Genomic DNA, 19769 nt, shown 5'->3' on the forward strand with positions numbered 1-19769 from the left:
ATTTGCAGAGATGTGGACAAGTATAATACACATAGGAAAGATACTTAAATTAGTAATGGCCATCATTTATTGAATGCTCCCTAAGTATCTGGCACTGAACTACTAAGTGTTTTACATGTGAGATGACGTTAAGAGGATGGTGTATGGTGCCCACTTGGCAGACAAAAGCCTAAGATTCCAGGATGTAAAGCTCTTGCCCAATACACCTGCCCAGCCACCTGGCTCATAGGTCAGTCCAGGCCTCTGCTTCGCTGTTTCATGCCCACAGCAGGGACGGAGTTCAGTCACAGTCTCCAAGGATGAAGTGCTTCGGTTTTTGTTTTTAATTAAGTTTATTAGTACATCTTAGCTATACATAATGATCACTTTCATCATAGGGAATTTGCACTTGCACATATCTTTATTCTTTTTCCCCATTCTCTTCTCCTCCCCTCAATCCCTCTTCTACTCTTTATTTACAAGAGTTTTTTTCTCGTTTCTCCCTTCTTTATTTCTCCTTTTCCCATTTTCCATTTCCCTTCCTTCTTTGCCCCTCCTTCCTTTCCCTCCCCCCATTCCTAGTTCCCCTTATCATTTGAACTTTTCTTCCTCTTTCACAGTATCTACTATACACTTTGGTCCTTACTGACACTTTTGGTTTCTCACACCAGAAAAACAACGTGGTATTTACATACATGTGTCAAGTTTATTTCATTTAAGAATACAGTCTCAAGAGGCATCCATTTACCTAGAAAGGTCTCAAGTTTATCCTTTTTTATGGCAGAGTAATACACACACATATATATAATACATATACATATATATTCCACATCTTATTTATTCATTCATCAATTCATGGGCATTTGTGCTGTTTCCAAGATTTAGCTATTACAAACTGTGCCACTATAAATATGGGTGTGCATATATTGCTTTGGCATGATGCTTTCAATTCTTCTGAGAAGACACTAAGAAGGGAAATAGCTGGGTCAAATAGAACCTTTGTTTTAGTTTTTTTGAGGAATCTCCACACTGATTTCCACAGTGGTTGTGCTAGCCTGCATTCCCTGCAACAGTGGAAAAGTATTCCTTTTCCCCTACAGTCCGACTGGCATTTGTTATTGGTTGATTTCTTGGTAATAGACTTTCTTTCTGGAGTGAGACAAGGACAAGACAGGAAGCATCACAATCCTTGACTTGAAATTACACTACCAAGGTAGTGTGATTAAAAACAGCATGGTACTGACAAAACAAACAAACAAACAAACAACAACAACAAAAACAGACTTGAGTATCAAAGGAACAGATCAGAAGGTGCGGAAACAACTCCAGACACACTCAGTCACCTTATCTTTGGCAAAAGAGCCAAACACCTTCACTGGAAGATAGTCTCTTTAATAAATGATGCTGGAAAAACTGGCTTTTCACATAAAACTAGACACATATCTCTTACCATGCACTAAACTAAAATCAAAATGGATTAAAGATCTAAATAATAAACCAGAAACACTGAATATGCTAGAAGAAAGAACACATGGAACTCTTGAAGACATGGGTGTAACCTAAGACCTTATGAACGAAACCCCAGTCCCATAAGAACTATTACAAAGAATCAACACCTGGGAGCTCATCTTACTAAAAAGCTTTTGCACACCAACAGAGTGAAGAGACAACCCACAGTGTGGGAAAAATGTTTTTCAGCTGTTCCTCAGACAAAAGACTACTACCTAGAATTTATAAATAACTTAAAAAAAAAAAGTCAGGTTTCCCAAATTTAAATACTCAATCCAAAGATGGGCATCTGAGTTGAATACTCACTTCTCAGATGAACAAGGCAGAAACAGCATTTGTCTATTTAAGACAAAAAAAAAAAAAAAAAAAAAAAAGTTCATCATTGCTGGTCATTTGAGATGCAAATAATGCTGGGTTTCCAAGTGCTTTTTTTTTTTTTTTTAGAGGTTTGTTTTTAAATATCCTCAAACCACGACCCAAAACATTTTTTTATAGCTAAAGAGCCCCCTAATTACTTTTACAACAGTGAAGGTAGTAAGCTTGTGATCTCAGGCAGATTTTAAACACAGTAATTGCCTTCTGCCTTTTTTAAGGCAGAATTCCCAAGTTGACTCATAGACCAAAATGTTTCCATCTGCAAAGACTCTTACAGATCCCCCAAGCCAGGAGTTTCAGTCTGGGAAGAGTCTGTCCTCAGTGCAGTGTGAGAGGAAGCTCAGAAGTTAAACTAGCTCTGTTTTCCTGCCTGGACTCTGCACAAGCCTGTGTTTCTCCTCTGAAACACCTTTCACCACGACCATTCTTCCTTAGTGCTGCTCCAGGGAGCAGACCAGGAGATGATCTTGAATACTGTGTATCCCTAATATTCAGCCCTGCACTAGGCAAAGAGCAGACATTCAATGAGTATCTACTAAATCCGCTGGTGCCTATGGGTATCCTGTATGGAGTCTCTCACGTCCCATAGAACATAGCTTGCAAATCCTGCTTGAAATTAACTTTCTAAATATATACACAAGAAAACTAACATCTCTAAATATGGTCAGCCCAGTCTTGTAGCCAGATAACAATGGCAACCTGTTTTAAAAAGACAGAATCCAGAGCCCAGTGTAGGTCCACTGACTCAAGACCCTCTAGGGGAGGGCTGGGGGGTTAGAATAAATCTCCTGAAATCATTCTTGTACACATTAAAGTTTGAGAAGCAGGACTCAGGGTTCTTGCCTGATACCAAGAGGTAGTTAAGAGGCTCAGAGAGCTGTTATCTTTCTTCTGCTTGGCCAGATCAAAGAACCACTGCCTACAGGGGCGGTATCTATAGAGCTTAAGTTAAAGCTTCATTCCATAGCCTTTAGAGAATAGCCTTTTCTCTGGGATCCCTCCTGGGCTCTTTGTATTTCCCACAGTATCTCCAGACCATTTCACTTACACCTGGCTTCCACCACCCCACCTTTTGACTGTGAATTTAGTCTAATCCCAATCCTCAAAATGCCTGAAAGCCTGTAACTTCTTTAAACACTGCCACAAACTCTTTGCCACCTGTCCTGTGGGTATCCACATATTCATGAGCCTTAGTTCAAAAATATCTGAAAAAACTGTATCTGTTCTGAAGTAGAGACTCTTTTGTACTTCATTCCCTAACCAATGCAGCAAAACAACTATTTATATCGCATTTACACTGCAATTTGGAGATGATCTAAAGTATATGAGAGAAAATGTGTATGTCTTAGGCAAATATTATTCTATTTCATACAAGGGATTTGAGCTTTGGCAGATTTTGATATCTGAGGAAGTTTCCTGGAGTCAGCTTCTGTGGATAATAACGAATAATTATAGGATGAAGTGATGTTATGTTACTTGTGAAGCTACCTTTAAAGAGGCCTGCGGCGTCTACCTGATCCTGTTGGAACACTGTCTCAGAACCTAGCTGTCAAGCTGTATGAGGCTCCAGCCCCAAATACAGATCACACAGATGTGCTCCCCTGGACAGAACTTTCTGAGCCCAACCTTCACGTCAGCACACTCCTGAGCTTACAGTCACGAGTGAAGAACCCACAGACATCTCAACAATCTTCAGCTTCCAGTCTTCTCTGAATGGTGGAGCTGAGATAAACCACTCTGCTGAGTTCTGTCTGAATCCCTGACCCACTGAACCCATTATCACAATACAATGACTGTCTTATGTGTCTACTTTTGACATGGGTGGCATTTGAGATTGGTCACTGGAAATGAGCTGTGATTGAATGTTCCACAAAACAGTGCTCACCTCTTTTCCTTCTTCCTGGGAGCTGCCATATTTTCAGACTGTCACTACCTACCCAAGTGTCAGGATTTGATGTGGGTTAAGTAACAGAGAACCTCAATAAGAAAAGGAGTAATTGTTGTCACAAATTTTCTCACAAGGGATCCCAAGATAAGATCCTGCTGTCATTGATTCCCACTGCTCAAAAATGCGGTCAGGGATTAAGATCTCTCAAGTTTTTAACTTTGCCATCAAAGATGTCGTTCCCTCTCTAGATATCAACTGTGTTTAAAGCAAAATGAAACACATTAAAAAGGAGGGGGGGGATTCTGCTGCAGGAAAATGCAAGAGGTGGCCCCTGGGGACAATGTCAATGGCAATGCCTCTATTTGCTGGTGGAAAAGTATAAGCCCCAACCCTTCTTCAGGCCTATGACCTGTCTACTTCACCGCTTCAGAAGCACATCTACCCCCTAGGTTTCTCCCAGGCCAGTTCCTTCAGCCAGATGACTGAAAGCATTCGAAAATGTTTCCACTGACGGTGCCAATAATGGAGAACTTTCCAGAGCTTCCACCTGCTCTCAAACAAAGCCTACACTCTTCCACCTGATTGCATGGCTTCTGCGGGATTACAAGACACACGCTTAATTCACAGTGAGTGCTTGGGGGACCTGACCCTGGAAGTGGACCCTCAGATGACAGTCAGGGGCCCTATCACAGCACTACCCCCAGATGGGGAAATGACTATTTCCCTGACCAACTGGGAACTCTCTGAGAATGGGAACTATGTCGTGCTCACCTTCACGTCCCTATCACTTAGTATAGAATCTGACAAATAGTGGGTGCATCCAATTTTTATTAGAAGGATGAAAGAGGAATTGTACTTCTTCAGGATCTCTGCATACTAATGAGAAATATTACTTAATAAGCAAGCTACTGCAAAGGGATGAGGCAGCACCGGATCTAAGAGAAGGTAGGATTTTAAACATGGAGAAGATTAGAGCCACACAAGGATACCAGTGAAGGTGGCTCATAGGAATAAACCTGAGGAAGGGTCTTGCTAAGTGCTACCTGGCACAGAGTGGCCTCAAATTTGTAAACGTTCTGCCTCAGCCTCCTAAAGTGTTGGGATCACAGCCTGGCTCAGGGTTTATTCTTAAGAACATTTTTTCCCCCAGGAAACTCAAGCATATTTGTCTCCCTGTCTTGGTGGTCCAAACAGGGATTAAATCTCACTCCTGAGCCAATTTCTGGCAAAGAGATTAGGGTGATCATGAGTGACTGAGCCTAATGAGCTGGCTTAGTTCAGATCTTGAGTCTAATATATGTGGGTAACCTACATTGCATGAGTTCTGCCAACTAGTTTTGCTAACAGAAGTGCCCGTCAAGATCCTCAGGTGAATCACGAGGAGGAGGTGCTTAAGGTTATGTGCCCTGCATCTTTCAGTGCAAGACCTCTAGGATAGCTCTCCTTGTGCAGGGTCACCTAGGGAGTGGACATATGCTACTTGGGAAGCCTATGCAGGTTGAACTGGTGACCTGTGACCCTGAGGATGGGGTATGTCAATCTGATTCCTCTCCTTGAAAATCTAAAATATGGAGTGGATCAACAGGCAGCAGTGAAGCTAAGTACAGAGGGGCTATACCAACAAACTATGCAGAAAAATTTAAGGGCTGCCCAGGACTTAGCAGAGAAAGCCTGTGGACAAGGAGGGAACAGAGACACACAGGACACTCACACAAGCACGGAGAGACAGACACATGGAGACACCAGTCTATCCTTCACTCTCCAGTCACAGCTTCATTCTGCCCACCCCAAGCTCACTCTTTTTTTTCCAAAGGAAACTTGAGTTGTAAACAACCTCAAGAACTGAGGAAAAAAAAAAATAAACCTGAGGACAGCACTGTCTAAAACACAGACCACTATGTGCCGGGCCCCTCTGCACTCTTCCCCAAGCAACCAGGCAGGCCCACCCTTCCCTGAGCAATCACTCAAATGGGACCAGAACCCATTAGGACCTTGCCAAGGAAAGGGGTAGGATGCAATCAATTTCCTTAACAGTCATTACTGAGAACAAGGCTGGAGCTCTGAACACGTGGGAGATGACAGTGAGCACTGAATCAATGTCAGGGCTCCCAGGGGACCTGCTGGCAGGCACTCCCCACCGTGACTAAGACCAGCTGTTTTCCAGCAGGGTGTTCTGGGAGGCACATTCAGAGGCACCGAAAGGAAGGCACACACCTCTGGCACACAGCTCTCTCCTGGAAATGCTCCAAGTGTCAGAAATACTGCTTGCAGAAAATATCACAGCTAAAAAAAGGGAAGAAAACAGAAAGGATGGAAGGGAAAAGAAAGGAAGGAAGAAAGAAGCAAGACAGGACAGGGGAGAGAGGCCCTTTCTGCTTCTTGGGAAGAAATGTATTCTAACAGAAGATAAGGGAGTCAGAGAGAAGTAGCCTTGCCTGGGTTAACCCACCAGACTGGGACTAGATGCATATGAGGTTCACCCTCTGCTATAAATAACCAAGTGTTTTTCACAGCATTACTTAACAGGGACTTTCCACCTCACTGTGGAGTCAGCCAGGGGACCTGCGAAGAACCCACGGATGCAACTGAGCTGGGTGTAAACTGAACACCTGGGCAAGCTAGGGATACTTATTGGCCTGATGAGAACTTCTCTCCATAGACTGTACTAGGATACAGTAGTCTTAACATCAATACAGTATTTTTCCATTCTTCTTGCAAGCAGTGACATTTTTTCGTTAATCCATCCAGTATCTGAGGATCTACCGCACGGATCTGCCAAGAACTGAGATCAGCCATACACAGCACACTCCCATCTACAGCAGACCTGGCTGCACAGCAGGGAAGATGGGCAAATCTATGGCCCCAGGTCCCTGTGAAATCAGGAGCATGGCCACCCAAGGTGATGAGTATGAGCCACACCTCTGGGTGCTAATAATCCCAATGATCCGCGCCAGAAGACACTTCAGGACCACGCTGAAGAGGGCTAGTGTGGGGGCTCCTGGAACTATGCTCTCCTCCTCTCTGACAAAGCATTCTGGAGAGTGTCAGGCACAGAAAAGTCTCACTAGAGTTTCAGAAAGAGCAAAGCTTTCTTCCCAGGTTCCATCTTCCATCAAAACCAAAACCTATTGGTGGACAAGTGAGTTCAGTACAGGTCTCTCAAACACCTGACAGCAAGCAATATGCTGCCCAGTGCCCAGTGGGGCTGAGAGGACACTTGTATATCCATGTGCTTTGTTTTGTTCTCATGGTTTCTCTGAATACCTCTATTTTTCTTTTCCTTCCCTTTCTAGTGGTTAATACCTCCTCCCCTAAAATCTCTTTCTCCTCTTTCAGTATCTTTCTCTCCCCGAGGTCTTTCCTGGCACTTCCACCTGATCCTTTAGGGCAGGCCATGTGCCCAGGTGCGCTGGGACCTTCTCTGCATAAGTCCCCATGGCACAGTGTGTGGCAGATGCCACATCCAGCTGGAAGTGCTCTGTGTGCACTAAATCACTTCATTATTACAACCCCCTTACCAGACAAGTGCTGCTAAGGAAAACAGTGTACAGTGACTCAGGGCTAGCTCAAGTCCAGGCCGCTGCTGACTGTGTCCCTGGCCCACCTCAGCTCTCTGCAGAGAGAAAGGTGGGCAGGGCTGTGCAGCTCCACCGCAGAAGGCTCAAGCCTCTCGTAGGAGCAGCAAGAACTGCAAGAGTGGACGAAGTCCTGGGTCCCCTTTTCCACTTCACATTCCACGGAAAAGTTACCAGAGAGGTCAGCGGTCGCATAGAGAGGATGAAAGCTGAAAAACCAGATTTTTAAGAAATGCGTCTTAAACCAGCATTCTGCCCTAAAGCAAAATACGTCTCCGCAGCTCTCAGGTTCCCCAAAGAGAGGGAAACAAAACCTAATTTCGAAACCCTGGAGCCAGAGCCCCAGGCTGTATTAGGGCCGGCTTCAGCCAGCTCTTCCTGCCCAGTCTAACCCCGCTCCAGTCTGGCAGCAGCCTCTTTCTTAGGGGACGTCCCCCGCGGCGGGCGGGAGCCAAGGGCCGGTGCTTGGCCTCACCAGCCCCAGGGCCCAGCCATGCTCTGCTCTCCGCCCCGCTAAATCCCACCTCGCGTCCCGCGACCTCTGAGGAAGTCTGTGGCTCGGCCCGGCCGCCGCTGGAGGAGCGGCGCATTCTCCCGGTGCGCGCCCATTGCCTCCTCCTCTGGGAGGACCCCACGAGGCCCGGGCCGCCGGGGAGCTCTTCCCAGCCTCGCCGGCGTGCTGCGGCGGCCCGCCGCTGAGAGTTGCGGAGCTGTCCCCGCAGAGCTTCTCTTCGGCCCGCGGCCTCCAGCGTCTCCCCGGGCTGGCGGCTTCAGCCCATCCCGCTGCGGCCCACGTGGCTCGGCAGAGCTAAATTCGGCTAGCTGGAAGCCCCAGCCGGGACAGAGCCGAGCCGAGCCCGTGGGAGGGGCGCAGGGGACGCGGGGCGCCGAGGGCGGGCGCGGGGCGGAGGAAGGGGAGGGCCGTGCGCCCGGGAGGCGGTGGCCGCGCTCGGCGCGCCCCGGCTGGCCGGCGAGGGCGGCCCCGACCCGGTGGCCCCGCCTTCCACTCCCGTTACTCCCGGGGGAAGGTTTCCCGAGACCGCTCCCTTCCTCACCCCGCCTCCCGCGGCCCCGGCGCTAGCCTCCGCCTGCGGAGCCCCACTATGCCAGACAGTTTCGACACTTCGCAAAGACAAAGAGCCCTCACCCAGAGGGAGACCGGCGAGGAGGGAGAAGCGGAGAGAGGGGAGTCGGAGGCGATGTGAGCCGCGCGTGGGGTGAGTATTCGCTGCCTTCCCGGTGCACTCTTCGAGCCCCCTCCCTGCCCTACCCGGGAAACTCCAGCGTGTCTCCAGCCTGGCGAGCGTGCGCGGAGCCTGCAGCTGCTGGGGTGCGCGGAGGGCTGTGTCCACGCGACTTCAGGCGCTAGCAGTTTCGCATGTGTGCCCTGAGCGCAGGGGCGATTGTCCGATTTGGGAACCGCGGAGTGAGAAGGGGACCTTGAGGCTGTGACAGCGGAGGTGGAACTGAAGACCCGCCCCAGGAGGAAATAAAACCATGGGGGAGACCCCTTTCCTTGCGGTGGTGACCATTAGGGTCTCAGGGAGAGGAAGGTCTCCAAGGAGGCTCGGACTCAGAGATGTTTGGGGCTAACCAAAGGAGCTGCCGGGGAACCTAACGTTCCCCCAGGCGGCCCCAGTGACACTGCGTCCCGAACCCGGGTGGGTCTCACCGGCCGGGGCCGCCGTGGGGCGCCATCCGGGGAAGCAGATCTCAGGCGCTTTGAGTGGACACAGTGTCTAGGACTGGGATTCAGCCGGGACGCGTGGAAACAGCCGGTGGTCCGGACCAGAGGCCACTGGGAGTAGTATCTGGACGGAGTCCTTGATCCGCTGGGAGCAGGCGCAGACCCAGGAAGAGGCCGTAGGCGCCCGGGACGACTCCAACTTGCGATGTTTCCTATGGGGGAGAAGTTGGCTCCGGGACTGGGCAGATGGAAGGAGTGGGGAGAGAGGGAAGAGGAGGTGGGCGAAGGGAGCACGGCAGGCGTGGTGGAGGTGGCAACTTGAAACTCCGAAGTCCGCCCCAGTCCCGTTAGGCGCTGCAGCTGCCAAGAAATGTGACAAAAGTTAGCAACTTGTGTGCGCCCCGCGCGGGCAGGGTCTGCCCCTCTTGGGAGCGCACGTTCTCCGGAACGGTGGTTCTGGGCGAGGCAACTTGGGGCGGTCCAGTTCCTTCAGGACCCTGAGGGCTGCGCAACTTAGGACTCCGTGTTTCTCATGGCTTGCGTATTTGAGCGTGACCTTGCAGGAAAAAGAGCGGCTGAACTTGGGATAGGGGGTAAGGCTGTGCCGGGGTCCGCAAGGAGAAGCCCTAGCGCACCGGAGCGGTCCCCTGGAAGGGGCGTCCTGGTCGAAGACAGTCCCAGTTTCTGCTCCCTCCTACGCGAGGGTCCTGCCCGCTTTGCGCCCGCCCCGCGGGGCTCGGTGGGGCCCGGAAGCGCGCGAGTGGACCGGGACTGAGCCGGTCACAGGGTCGCACCGCAGAAGACAGCTGTGACCCAGAAGGCAGGGACAAGCTAGAGGTGTCCTATTTGCTGGGTTCTCCTGTGCATTTCTGGGGGACTTGTCCCTTCTTCGAACGTCCCTTGCGGGTCCCCACGCCTAGGCAATTTGTGCCTAGATGGTTCCCCTGAGACAGCGAGGGCCCGCCCCCGCTCTGTGGTCCTGTTTGGTGGCGAAGGGGGCGGGGGGGGGGGGCGGAGAGGACGCGCGGCAGAAGGAAAAGGGCCCCAGCAGAGAACAAGGTTGTGTGGTGTTGCTGCACGCCTGGGGCAGGTAGTAGGTGCTAGATTTGGGGGGAAATTCTACAGCATGGAGCATGCTGGCAGAGGGCGCGAGGCCCCTAATTCCCTTTCCTTTCCTATTGCGACTGCTGAACTCAAATTCGTGTACCCAGGTCAGTCCCCGCGGCTTCTAGCTGTGCCTTGAGCACCTACTACGCTCCTGTTCTGCTCCTGGCCTGTTGTCAGAAGCTGGGGTTTCCTGCTTGGTTTTCTTTACCCAGGACTGGCGGAGCAAGGCCTCACAGCTCGAAAAGGCAAGGTGCACTGCCCCCTGCTGGCAGTTTTGGGAACCGGCGCTTGGCTCCTGGGTGGGCCGCAGGAACAGAGGCCCCTGGCCTGGATTCCTAGCTCTTTACCTCCCCGTCCTGCGCAGCCACAAGGATCCATCCCGCCATTGTTTCAAATCTGATTGACGTGAGGGCGTGGAGATCAGCTGTACCAGTCTGCCCAGATCTGGGTGCTGAGTAAAGAGGGGATCAGGTCGTCTCCCGTGTCCTATCTGCCTCTGATATTGAGCATGAGACAACTCCGCAGCCTCAGTTTCCCCATCTGTATATTAGGGTCGTTCTTACTGTCTCCACAAACTGCCCTACAGGACAGAGATCATGTGGAATTGTGTGTGTGAGTGTGCGTGTGAGTGTGTGCTGTGTTCTCATGCGTTCACACTCGTGTGTGTGTGTGTGTGTGTGTGTGTGTGTGTGTGTGTGTGACTTGACTCAGGTCTAGGAGACAGTTCTTTCACACGGTTTCTGCTGAGGAAAGGAACGAAAGAATGGACTGAATCCAGGGCTGCTCTTCCTGACTTTCCCATGTCAGCAGTCCCGCAAGCTGGGGGTTGTGTCCTCCTTTAGTTTGCCCGTGTGGCCTGGGCTGAGCAGGAGTTCCCCGGGCAGGACAGCAGGCCGCAGCATTCTTGGGAAGCTGGGGAGACAACCTGCTGCTGGAAGTGACTGCAGGTGCTCTTTTGGAAGTGTGGACCCTCACCTTTCTCTGAGCTACTCTTTTTATGTTTTGTTTTGGTTTTGGTTTTGATTTTTGGCAGTATCAGGGATTGGACCTTGACATTGAAGTACATCCCCAGCCCTTTACATGTTTTTTTTGAGACAGAATCTCCCCAAGATGCACAGTCTGGGCTTAAACTTGTGATCCTCTTGCCTCAGCCCGCCATAGTACAAAACAGAGTGCAGAGTGGCTTTAAAACTAAAGCAGAAGACTGTGTTGCTATTTTCCTGTCCTGTCCTGTCCTTTCCTGTCTTGTCTTTTCCCTTTCCTTTTCCTGTGACCTCCTGCTGCACTTTCCTTTCTTGGGATTTTAGGCCTGGCTGAGCAGTTATCATGCTGGTTGTAGGTGGGACAGTGTTCCCACCTCCAGCTGCCTTCACCAGAACTCCAGCATCCCAGACAGTCGCCAGCCACCCGTAATGGTAGCCTTTGGTCCCCAGGTGTGGGAGAGTGGGTCCCTGTGTGGACCCTTCTGAGTCCTGGATGCTTAGGGCAGTGTCGGGACTTAGTGCCAAAGGGTGTGTTTCCCCGCCCCTTTGTGTCTCCCCAGGCCAGAGCTTGGCAGGCGGCTGGAGCAGGTGGCCGGTAGGCCCCCAGGAAGAAACCTCATGAAGCGAGCCTTTGTGAGCCTCCTCTTCAGTTTACCTTGCTAAAGGTGGTTTGTTTGGAGGTTGTTGACTCAAAAGTTTTCTGCCCAGACAGGGCTGTGCTTTGTGGGATCTGAACCTTAACTCTCACCCACACCACAGCAAGCCTCCAAGAGAGAAAGCACAGCATGCCAGCCATCGTGTCCTAATGCAGTGGTCCTTTGTCCTCTAATAGATCCCGAGATCCCCGGTGGGTGTCCGAGACTTTGGATAGTCCCCGCCCTGTATGCAGAGGTGTGTATTTTCCCCCTACATATGTGTAGCTATGCTAAAGTTTGATTTATAAATTAGACACCAAAAGAGATTAACAGTAACTACTAATAAAACAGAACAATTATAATTATAACTAGTAAAAATTATCTAAAACTTATAAATTGTTTATTTCTAGAATTTCTCCATGTACTATTTTTGGTCCGGATTGATTACAAGTAACTGAATGTGGAAAGTGAATCTGAGTAGAGATAAAGGGCACTGCTGCTACGATTTCCAGTGAGTCCTGTGTGCACACTTATGTGTGCACACGGTGCAGGCTTGCACTGGAAGAATTCTAGAGGAAGGCTCTCATGTAGCTGGGTCCCCCAAGTGGATGTGTCACCACGTGTGAATCTCAGAGCCCTTGATGGCTCTAATTTGGTCTGAGGAGCTCAGACATGGCCCTCACCAATCCTGCATGAGTCTTGGAGCCAATGCTCAGTTTCTTTGCAGGCTGGCACCCAACACTATTTGGGGCTCTCAGGCTAAGTTTCATTCTCTGCAATCTGGGAGGCAGTGTAACTGCTAAGGACCTGTGGCCCTCCGTTCTGTGTTTGTGTGGATAGCTTCTCCTCCTTTATTGAGCTATCCACTGCCTATGCCAGAGGGACATTGCCTTACTTGATGGGTGGCTCAGGACTTTGTAGGTACGTACTTATTTGGAAAAGTCATTTTCCAGCAGTTCTTGGTGATGGGTTTTACAAAATGTTCCAGAAGTTTCAGATATCATCACAGAGAGAAGTCTGTGGGGGCTCCCCAGACTGCAAATAGGAATCAGGGTGATCCTGCCAGAGTCTTCCATCTGTGTGCTGAAAATGACCTTAGGGTTTGATTTGTTTGGCTCTTTTACTTTAATGCAAAATTTTGAGGCCCAGAGGAGTAGCGCCAGGACTGTGGGTGACAGACACAAGGCTAACATTTTGTGTTCCTTCTTCTCCAACTCACACTTTCCATACCTGTAGAAGAGTTCCCAAGGGCAGGGCCTCAGCATGGAGGGATACACCAAGTCAGAAAGCCCCGGAAGCCCGTGGAAGGGGCCAGCTCTAAGGCCTGGGTTGGAGAAACTGCTTCCCACATTCCTGTGGGCTGTGCATTTGTAAAACTGTAAAGTTTCTTTATCCTGGGGTAAGATCCAGCCAGAAGAGAGGCCTAAGAAGCCTTCCAAAGTGCTGTTCCTAGTTGCTGTGTGTGTGTGTTGAAGGTTTGTAGGGTAGAGTGCTCTGCCCCAAGAGCTTGGGTCACAGGACTGAGCCTGGCTGGTCAGCAGGGAATATAATTTGAGTCAAGTTTGAGGTGCTTGGAGCAGCCTCTGTCTATCCTGGTTACCTCCTGGATTACTGGTAAGGGGCTGTGGTATCAGGATATTTCCCTTGCCAAAAAACCTTTGGTCTAGAACTCAAAACTCCTGGGTCCTGACAGAGGCCCTTGGGCATATCTTATAAATCTGTCACTCCTTGTCCTAACTGGGGACAGCAGGGTAAAGTCCCAATCTACCTCTATTACAGGGGCCCGCATGACAAGACACATGGACATGCCTTACGGAGGATGATTTTAGTAGCATCTGCTTTTTACTAAGTGTTTAGCATATGCCTAGCAGTGTCAAGTGCTTTAAATACCTAGCAGTCTCATCCGTGGGAACCTCTGTAAAGAGCTGAATAAAGAGCCCATTTTCCAAAGGCGTTTAGGAACCTCAGCAAGGAATGCGTAGTACATGGACCTGATCCCCTCCCTAGGGAAGAAGCAGAGAGCAAGGAGAAGGGTAACCGTTGGAGGAGTTGACAGAGGGTCCTGGGAGAGGAAGGGAGACCCTCCCAGGCCCTCAGAGTCCTGCCTGCTCCCCAGTCCCCGGCTTCCAGGAGCTGAGTCCCCAGCTGAGGCAAGGAGCCTTGTCTGGAGTCTCCTGAAGGCGGGCCAGTAGAGGCAGGTCAGGAGCTGGTCTGGGGGTGCAGGGAAGAGATCACGCACGAACCTGCTGTCACATCAATTCTGCCCCAGCACTGGGCAAGGTTCGGTCATCGGTCATTGGATTCCCAGGACAGGTGACAAGCCCAGAACCTGGAGGGTAAGTCTGTCATCTGAGGCCACCCAGCTGGTGGAAGGCCAGGCTTTAACCCATTGTGCCTGACAGCACCTAGAACAATAAACATAGCCGATGTAAAGTGTTGGCAGCACCTTCCCTAGCCAGTTTTCTGTTGCTGAGTGTAATCATTAAGCGCCCCAAACATGTAGGGATACAAAGTTAAAAAAATACTCCAGGCGAGGTGATTTGTACAGAAACGGGTTTATTAACTCAGTCTTGGAGCCTGAAAGTCTATACAACACGACACACAGTCACTGAGGCCGGCTGGTTGTATCCCCTTAGGGCAGAAGGCACTGTGATTGGGCTGTGTGTGACACAGATCATGTGGAGGAGACCCAGGAGGCCAGGGAGCGGGAGGAGCAGTCCTGTGACCTCCCGCTGCACTCCATGCCTTCAAGGCCCCACTCCTCTCAGCTGCATTCTGCAGGAGCAATCATGAACGCACATTCCCATGGGGGCCAAACTCCACCCAAGCCAGGGCAGCCCTGAAGCTGTTATCCGAAGTGTCTCCATGTGAAGGAGAATAGCTTCACTGTTGACATTTGCTGGGTCGTGCGGAGCCTTGTTGGGTACTGGACCATCAGTGATAAAATTACTTCCACGCTTCAGTTTTCAGAATATGTTTTGTACAGCCTACATGAAAAGCAAACAATCTATTCATTAAGGAGTCCGTCATACATCCTGCTGCATATGAGTTGCACAATAAATGTTAATTTTTATTCTTGAGGTCAAGATTGGGACAGGTGGGTGGAGTTGGGCTGTGCTCTATAATGGCCTTTTCTGATTGGTCTATTCAGTGTTCAAATAGTATCGGAAATTTTGTTTGTTAAGAGTTTTCTTTGTTCTAGTTAGTCTGAGGATTTTGGAAACATTTCTCTCTGTCTCTGTCTTATATAGCTATAATTTGTGTGTATAATTTCTCCTCCAAGATATATAACAGTAATCTAATGAGTAGTGAGCCTACAACCTTTCACAGGATGTAAAATAACATTAAAAATCAGGATAATTCAGAAAATCAAAACCAAAAGAACATTAGTTCCAAACTATTTGGCAGAAATCAGAAGGGATTTGCAAATGGCTTTGGAAAGTTCAGTGTTCAGAGAAACTACTTTTTCGGAATTCCACTAGGTACAGTAAACAAACAAAAAACAACCCCCCCCCAAACTCACTGTAATAAATTTTGCTACATTCAAAACAAAACACAAATCCATTTGAGTCCACATTTAGGCCAGAGTGACTAAAATTTTCTTTCTCATCTTTACTTAGCAGAGAGCTCTCAAGAAAAGCACAACCAAAGCAAACCCAGCTATTTCTCTAACTACGAAGATGGAAAGATTCCAAAATCTTATTTTATGCTCAACAAGCCGAGAATGACTCCACATGAAAGACACATCCATCTAATTGGGCATTTACCTTCTCAAAAATAAAAGGTTCAGTGGAAAGAAAGGAAAAAGAATAAGTTTTAAAAAACCCCCAAAGACAAAGCAACTCTTTCCTTAGATATTTACTAGATGGGGGCCCAAACTGAGTCTCTTGAATCTGCTAGACAAGACATGAAGGGCTTTAAGCCCTCCCTCTGTTCCGTGTACCCTGCCTCTGATGCAGGGTAGAGGGCCCAGGGTTCTGAAGGCCCGGACACCCGGAAACAAGGACCTCAGCAGGCACAGCCATCACCCTCTGTGACCAGACACAGCTGGCCCTCAGCTGAACTCTTCCGGGCTAGGATGGACAAAAGTCCTCGCTGTTTCACAGATGAAACAAAGAATCTCAGAAGAGAAGTGACTTACTGGAGCCATATGGCTCCAGTGGCACCCAGATCATCTGTGGGCCTGCAGTTCTCTTGCCACTTAAGTAGTGGCTGCTGCTGGGGGGGGCACACCCCAACCTTCGGCAGCCTGCCAGACCACATTCTTCCCTAGACCTCACAGATAAGGAGACAGGACCATTGCTGGGTGACCTGCTCAGCACTCATCCCTGTGGTAGGAAAGGGCAGAGTTGGTCTGTAACCTGGAGGCCACTGTTCACCCCAGCACCCTAACATCTTGCTGTTTGTACCTTATCCCAGGCACTTGGACTGCTCTGCTGAGTCTGAGTATGGTGAAAACCATGATGACATGATCAGTGTGCCGCCATAGACAATCCATGTAAAGAAGGTCTGGATGAGCTGGTGCCAGACACAGAGCCATAAGCAAGTGTGGGCAGGAGCCAGCTTTGCCTCAGGGAGCCCTTGAGCTCAGCACCCAGGGCAGGCTCAGACAGGGTCAAGGCAGGGTGCAAGGGCCCCACCCGTGAAAGCCAGGTGCTGTCATGGGGATCCTGCAGAGAAGGGCTCAAGGAGTAACTCTGTGGTCCTGGGTCTGGTGGCTTCCTGCTGTGTGGCTACTCTGGGTGCATTTCAGGAGATGTCAGGGCTGTAGGACACAGCCAGAGTCATCAAGTCAGGGCTGAGACAGACTCAAGTGGGGATGGGGAGAGGGGAGGGGAATCTGTAGACAGCCTTGGGCCAGCTTGCACAGCCTCAGGGGTAAACTGATGAACCAGAGTGGACAGAGAGGTAGCTCAGGCAAACTCAGAGTGGAGTCTACACTCTAGGTCTCATCTGCCTGCCTACGGTCTCAAAAATACTTTCTCAAAAAGGGGTTGAGATTCACACACTGCGTCTTGGCCAGACCAGGTGGCTTGCACTGCTGAGCCTCACAGTTTCTCATCTCTTGGACATTGTACCCGTGACGCTACAGCAGCCCACTAAGTACTCATTCACACTTTTTTAAAATATTATTTTACTATTGTGGATACTGAGGTTCAGAGAAGTTAGGTCAGTGAACTGAGGTCACATAGTTAGCAAAAGGACGAACTGGGATTTGTAAGTGTTCCACTACTGCCCAAAGCCCAGAACGCTGTGTAATTCACAGGATCCTCCTAGGTCAACAGATCATGGGGAAGCCTGGATACGGGATAGCTTCTCTGAGAGGTTCACTGTGCTACATATGCCCCTGGACAGATGAGCCAAACCAGTCCACACCCACCCATGTCCTGTGTGCCCCCATTCACAGCTATTTAGCACCCCATTTGCAAGTAAAGTTTAGTTTCTCACCACTTGCTGCTTCCCAAGTCTTAGACCAGCAACCTCATTCTCCCAAAGGCTGGGTGGGGCTTTGTTGTGTATTAAATGTTCCCCAAAAGCTCATCTGTTGAAGGCTAAGTTCCCTAACAATTGTGCTATAGGGAGGTGTTAGAAATCTAGAGACATGGGGCATATCAGTAAGTTATACCATTGAGCCTGTGCCCTTGAAGGGGTTGAGATATTGGGACCCTGCTGGGTATGGTGGCTCACACCTGTAATCCCAGCACTCAGGAGGCTGAGGCAGGAGGATCATTGCGAGTTGGAGACCAGCCGGGGCTACAAAGTGAGCTCAAGGCCAGAGTGAACTACATAGTGAGACCCTTTCTCAAAAAAGACCAAAAAAAAAAAGATATTGGGACCCTGATCCTTTCCTCTGTCTGTTCTTGCTTCCCGACTTCCAGGAGGTGAGCAGCTCCTGCCTGCATGATGTTCCCCAAAGTGGTTGGGCTAATCATGGACTGAACCCTCTGGAACCAAGAACCAAATAAATCTTCCTTGAAGTGGGTTATCTCAGATATTTTATCACAGCTACATAAAGCTGACTAATACAAGCTTGAGGAAAACCTGCTCTCTGACTCACATTTCAGGCTGGTTCTATGGATTTGCTTAGCCCCATGCAGTCTGGCTGGATTTTGAGATCTGTACTTCCATCCTCACATTGCTGACTACAAGCCCTCCTCATTTGGCTTGTTAGCATGCAGTGAATTCTGAGAGCCCTGCCATGTCTGGGGATTGAAGTAGACATGGGAGCCACCATGAACCTGGAGGAGGTTTTGGTGACAGGGTACAGCAGCAAGACTGGGTATAATATTTGCAATCAGGCTTGCAAACTTATCTGACCTCCTTGATAGGCGCCTCTTGGGGGTGACTTGGTTTCAGGAATCCAGTTAGTAAAAGTTGTTGCAACACTGGGAAATTCCCTTTTAATAACACTTCACAATGGAGGGGAAGGTTTGTTGTTCTTCTTACTGGAAAACACTTAATCCTACCACCTGGTGGAGGGTCTGTTGAATAAAAACCGCTGCTTGGAAAACATTAGCTGCCAAGGACAGGAATGCCTTTGTGGGGCATATGACTGGTTGTTTCTAAGGCATAATCTTACATTTTAAAAGGCAGTCTTTTGGCAAAAACGGAAATTAAAATGAAGCAGGGAGATTAGGCAGGGTGTAGGTGGTTCTCCTGGCCACCCACCTACTAGGAACTTCAAATAAAAGACGTGCCTTTCATAATGGTTGAAGAATCAGTTCCAACTTCAAGCCTGCAGCTATTTTTCTGTCTACCTGTGACAGGGAACAAACTCAGCTAAGCAGCTGCAAGCTATGAATGACAGGATTATATCAATGAAACTGTGTCTTTGTACAATGCCAAGTATCCAAACTGGGAGAAGAAATAGTCCAGCTCTGAAGCCAGTTTTGAATGTGGGAGTACTTAAGACCCTCAGATGGACTAAGAAATGTTATAAATTTTAACCACCAATTGGGTCAGAGTAGGGATACAGTGAGATCATCCACTGATAGCAAGTTTCAGAGGTTGTGTAATTAGATCATGTGATGCAAAGAATTATAAAATCTTAGTGTTTATAAAAAGCCTGAGCCCAACAACATCCCCAGCCTTAAGTGGGGAGCGCTCCAGAGAGCCCCACTTCTGCCTCCTCCAGGAAGTCCACCTCCTGTAAAGCTTCAGGACAGGAAGAGCTTTCTACCCCCCAGAGAACCCTGAGAGCTAAGGGCTACTGTGTGAGGTAGAGAATTCCCCATCACAGGGAGTATTCAAGCAGGTGCAGGATGACCCCGTAAAGTCAGGACACTAATCCAGCAAGGCCAAATGAAAGGATTTCAGACAGGAATGAGGATGGTAAGTGATGGTAGGATACTCAGAGCATATACTTAGCAATGCTGTGCCAATACTGGAACAACATTTCTCCTTAGTGGTGTTAGGATCCCTGTTTTTAGATGAGGAAATGGAGGAACAGAGGAATCGAGCAACTCATTCAAGGTCACAAAGCTGGGAAATGGCAGAGTCAATGTTATACTCTATGAACCAATAAGTGACTCAGGGAGTAAATAATTGGGTCTGGGAGGAGAAGTTAAACAAGAACGAACCTCAGGCCCTCTACAAACACTAATATTTTATAATTCTCGGTCTCACATTGTCCAAATGTGCAGCCTCTATAACTTGCTATCACTCGATGGCTCACTGCACCCCCAGCCTGACCCAGTTAATGGTTAAAGTTTATGATGTGTTTAGAAACTGGCCAGACCAGGCCAGTTCCTGCTCGGCCCCTTCCCAGCCTCACAGCTCTCTGCCCTGCCTCCTGCGTTCTTCTGTATGTGGGGGCTGCAGATTCCTGCGAGTTCCCCACAGTGCTGACCCCTAGCACTGCACCACATCTCCTTTGACCTCCTCTCCCCTCGGAGCAGGCCATGTCATGTTGGCTTCTGTCTGCAGCCTTGGCATCTGTCCATCCTCTTTCTTCTGATGTCCATTCACAGAATGCCACACTGTGGACATACTGTGTTCGTTTCACCTTAAATGAAGCTTTGAGGCCACTGT

General features: G+C 49.1%; 1 protein-coding gene and 1 long non-coding RNA gene across 4 annotated transcripts in view; one reads left to right on the plus strand and one right to left on the minus strand.

Moving 5' to 3' along the window:
- Positions 1 to 313: 313 nt before the first annotated feature.
- On the minus strand, positions 314 to 8118 carry LOC134471654 (uncharacterized). The gene is made up of 2 exons (XR_010041195.1): positions 7851 to 8118; positions 314 to 7535 (listed from the first exon to the last, which is right to left on the minus strand). It is a non-coding gene; the product is annotated as an uncharacterized LOC134471654 (long non-coding RNA).
- A 223-nt stretch (positions 8119 to 8341) lies between these two features.
- Positions 8342 to 19769, plus strand: part of St3gal1 (ST3 beta-galactoside alpha-2,3-sialyltransferase 1) — a 77304-nt gene continuing 65876 nt past the window's right edge. The window contains exon 1 of one of the 3 annotated variants that reach the window (XR_010041194.1): positions 8342 to 8543. The gene's annotated coding sequence lies outside the window, so the exon portion shown is untranslated. The remainder of the gene's footprint in view (positions 8544 to 19769) is intronic. The other 2 variants (XM_063231037.1, XM_063231038.1) reach the window with 2 other exon arrangements.

The sequence above is a fragment of the Cavia porcellus genome, unplaced genomic scaffold, assembly GCF_034190915.1.
Source record: "Cavia porcellus strain 051 isolate PalLab524CR breed Dunkin Hartley unplaced genomic scaffold, mCavPor4.1 scaffold_19, whole genome shotgun sequence".
Classification (NCBI taxonomy): domain Eukaryota; kingdom Metazoa; phylum Chordata; class Mammalia; order Rodentia; family Caviidae; genus Cavia; species Cavia porcellus.